This window comes from Gossypium arboreum, chromosome 2, assembly GCF_025698485.1.
Source record: "Gossypium arboreum isolate Shixiya-1 chromosome 2, ASM2569848v2, whole genome shotgun sequence".
Lineage (NCBI taxonomy): Eukaryota > Viridiplantae > Streptophyta > Magnoliopsida > Malvales > Malvaceae > Gossypium > Gossypium arboreum.
In genome coordinates, this window is record NC_069071.1 from 64,887,175 (window position 1) to 64,891,611 (window position 4,437).

The 4,437-nt window shown below is 36.2% G+C and overlaps 1 long non-coding RNA gene across 1 annotated transcript; it reads right to left on the reverse strand.

Annotated features, from left to right (window-relative positions):
• Nucleotides 1-704: 704 nt before the first annotated feature.
• On the reverse strand, nt 705-1,818 carry LOC128285421 (uncharacterized). The gene is made up of 2 exons (XR_008275912.1): nt 1,770-1,818; nt 705-897 (listed from the first exon to the last, which is right to left on the reverse strand). It is a non-coding gene; the product is annotated as an uncharacterized LOC128285421 (long non-coding RNA).
• Nucleotides 1,819-4,437: the final 2,619 nt, after the last annotated feature.

The following is a 4,437-nucleotide window of genomic DNA, read 5'->3' on the forward strand; positions in this document are numbered from 1 at the left end:
TCTCCACAACTCACGGCGCAAGGCATGCATGAGACCATTTTTTTTTTTTTTTTTCATTCTTTATTACCCATACTCATTAATCTATATTTTTTTCACCCATGATGCACCAACAAAACATGTCTATGACATGTTTTGCCCATCCTCCTTGTCATGGCCGCCATTAGGTAATAAAAGGGAAATTGACATGTAAACCCTCATTTTGCATGCATGATCAACTAGTCATCACACATTTCCCCTCATTCTTTTAAAGTTTACTACTAGGTCCTTTCTAGTGAAATTCACATTTATAACTCTAAATTAAAGCATCAAAATGTCACACATGAGTTAACACATATTATAGGCATCAAAATAAATATCAAATTATTTTTATGCCTCGGTTTTGTGGTCCCGAAACCACATTCCGACTAGGGTCGTTTTAAGGCTGTCACAGGAAACCGAAAAAGAGGAGGTGAGTCTATCGGTCTACTTAAGTACCAAGCTCCCTTCGGATCCAATCCTAGACATGCACACCGCCATTGCCACACCTTAACGTCATGTATATTTCTAGGAAACCGATTTGATTGAGTCATTTTTAGGAAAAGTGATTAATTTTGGAAAATACTTTCATTGCGGAAGCTTTGCTTGTTGTCGTGTTATTTTGAAATCAATTGTTGTTTTTTTTTTTGAAAACGCGCCCTAAAGCTATCCAATTTCAACAGTTAAAATAAGTAATATCTATCTTAGTAATACATATTAAAACCATCAAAAATAATTAAGCGGCCTTATTACATTTAAAAACCCAAAACTTCAAACGTAAATAAAAGGATGTCCAGTTCACCAGAAGAAAATCAAACTTTCAGAACGGGTGGCCACTTCGAATTCCCTCACAGTTCCAAGCCAACTATGGTTGGGGATTTCCTGCATGGATGAAAATAAAAGGGGTGAGTTTGGGGAAACTCAGTGTGTAAGGAAAACCCATTCAAAGCCCAAGTCAGCTCAAGCCCATTCAGGTAATAGTGGTACTGGGCCAGAGCCCTTTCAGATTACAATAAACCGGGCCTTAGCCCCTTATTCAGATAACAAGATGGCCCATAGGCCCATTTCAAAATACATGCAACATCAAGTAAACATATGCAAGCCCATTTGGGAGACTACTCAACCCACCAACCACTACACTCCACCCATACCAGCCATACACTCCATGTGGGAATAGCTCAACCCACCCACCTAACACTCCACAGATTGCGACCTTGCTGCTCAGTTATCAATAAATTGAGGCAAAGCCTTTTAGTACGTGGACAAGCCACTTTCAAGACTTCCTCCGTCAATATCCCAGTCCCATGTATCGATAATAACAACATGGCATGCATAAATAACAACAGATCAAACATGCATTTAGGTCAATTTAACCCTAGAGGTATTTGGTAATTTATCTCCTAGGGGTAAAACTGTAAATTTTCCACTTTTAAAGGTATTTCAGTAATTTATCTATTTTAGGGTTTTTCATGCATATTCCTACCTGTCATGTACTAACAGAATCACTACCGAGGGTTCTTACCGAATTGGACCCGTTGGCCCATCATTCTAGTTTTGGCCCATTAAGCCCAAAAATATCGAGGGCGCAGAAATCATGCACTTTGCAGTTCAAACATTGCAGCTTACCAAAAACATTAATCGATTTACCTCACGAGCATTCGCACACTCGTCAATCTACAAAATACCAGTTTTTGGCATTTCGGCTTTTCGACTTTTGCCGATCTAGACTAAGAAAGAGGGTGTTAGTTACACACCTGTTTGCGACGATATGCTGATGAGATCCATACACGAACTGCCTACAATTGGATTACTAACACGTTAATCTAACTATTCAAATACAAACTACGTATTAACCCCTTACAATATTCGACCAACCACACCTACAGATCATAGTAAGCTTATAAGAAAACAATAAGCAACTCATTAACAAATTTTTGTCAATGTTTACCACATAATCATAATTTCACTGCAAGCTGTCTTCCTGAGCAATAGTCACTAAATCATTTATAACTAGAGCTACGAAACTCCAAATCAACTGCCGTTAATTTTCCTTGAAAATAGACTCATATATATTCTATCCATAAAATTTTCATAATTTTTGGTTTAGCCAATCAATACCATATTTTTCTCAAAGTTTCCCATGTTTCACTATTTGACTGATCTGACCACTCTTCATTACGAATAAAATTTCTCATTGTACAGAATTCAACATATGTTCTTGTTTATTCCATTTGAAACTAGACTCATTAAGATTTAATTACATAATTTATGCAGCTTCTAACTCATCTCCCACAATTTATGGTGATTTTCCAAAGTCACGTTACTCCTGCTGTCCCAAGCAGATTTATTACCAAATCACTCTTTCACACCTAACTTGCATGCTTGTTATTTAAACTTGTATATCACCAATCAATCATCACATATCTATGATTTTACTTAAGTATAATCTCTATTTCATCATTTTAAAGCACAACATGTTAGCCGATTTTCCCCCTTAGCATCTAAGGCACATGCATGCTCATTTGTTTGGCTCAACTTCACTTATCTTCCATTTTTCATCAAAAGAACATGAAACAACAACCATTTCCTTCATTTTAATATATGACTAAATGCTCACAACACAACTAAAAACCAAAGTATGCTTCAAGAGTTAAGGTAGAATCAAGAAGAACTCATGAACCTCAAAATAGAAGCAAGGTACCAAAAACTTACCTTCAATTTTCTTCCCCAAGTGACCGAACATTCAAGAGCTTTCTCCTCTCCTTTCTCTTCTCTAACTTTAGGCTATGATGAACAAAGATGGACAAAACTTTGTTCTTTTCACCCCCTTTTTCTTATGGAACAAAAATTAACTAAAATTGTCGGGTTCTATCTTAAGCTTGGGCCTTCTAGAGGCCCACTAACATAATTAAACCTATGCCAACATTCACAGAATTCCTGAAAATTGGGGCGTTACAGATATTGTGGTAGAGCCACTAGAACAGATATATGTGGCAGAGCCACCAGATCAGGTAATTGTGGCATAGCCAACAGGACGCTTCCTCTATAGTATAACCCAAGTCCCCATGCAACAGATATATAATCATGGCATACATCATACAGAATCAGGTCGTCATGCTTTTCAGTCAAAAGTAACCCTAGGGGTATAATGGTAATTTTGCATACATAGGGGTGTTCAAGTAATTTAACTATTCTTAAAGTTTTCATACATAACATAGCCATTTACGTATGATCAGAAACACTTACCGCGTTTTCTTACCAATTTGGGCCCGTTGGCCCATTATCCCGTTTTTGGCCCATTAAGCCCAAAAATATCGAAATGCACAGGATCGTACACTCTGCAGTCTTATCACTTTAATTTACCATATACTTCAAACTATTAATCTCATGAGCATTCACAAACTCGCAAGATCTCAAAATACCGGGTTTTCGGCATTTCGGCTTTTCGGCTTGTGCCGATCTAGTCTATAAGATGGTGTTAGTTACACACCTGTTTGCGACGATATGCTAACGAGATCCACACACGAACCGCCTACAATTTGATTACTAATATGTTAATCTAACTATTCAAATACGAACTACGTATTAACCCCTTACAATATTCGGCCAACCACACCTACAGATCAGAGTAAGCTTATAAGAAATCAATAAGCAACTTATTAACAAATTTTTGTCAGTGTTTACCACATAATCATAATTTCACTGCAAGCTATCTTCTTGAGCAACAGTCACTAAATCATTTATAACTGGAGCTACGAAACTCCAAATCAACTGCCGTTAATTTTCCCTGAAAATATACTCATATATATTCTATCCAAAAAATTTTCAGAATTTTTGGTTTAGCCAATCAATACCAAATTTTTCTCAAAGTTTCCCATGTTTCACTATTTGACCAATCTGACCACTCTTCATTACGAATCAAATTTCTCATTGTACAGAATTAAAAATATGTTCTTGTTTATGTCATTTGAAACTAGACTCATTAAGATTTAATTACATAATTTATTCAGCTTCTAATTCATCTCCCACAATTTATGGTGATTTTCCAAAGTCACATTACTGTTGCTGTCCCAAGCAGATTTATTACCAAATTCACTCTTTCACACATAACTTGCATGCATATTATTTAAACATGTATATCACCAATCAATCATCACATATCTATGAATTTACTTAAGTATAATCTCCATTTCATCATTTTAAAGCACAACATGTTAGCCGATTTTTCCCTTTAGCATCTAAGGCACATGCATGCTCATTTGTTTGGCTCAACTTCACCTATCTTCCATTTTTCATCGAAAGAACATGAAACAACAACCATTTCCTTCATTTTAATTCATGACTAAATGCTCACAACACAACTAAAAACCAAAGTATGCTTCAAGAGTTAAGGTAGAATCAAGAAGAACTCATGAACATCAA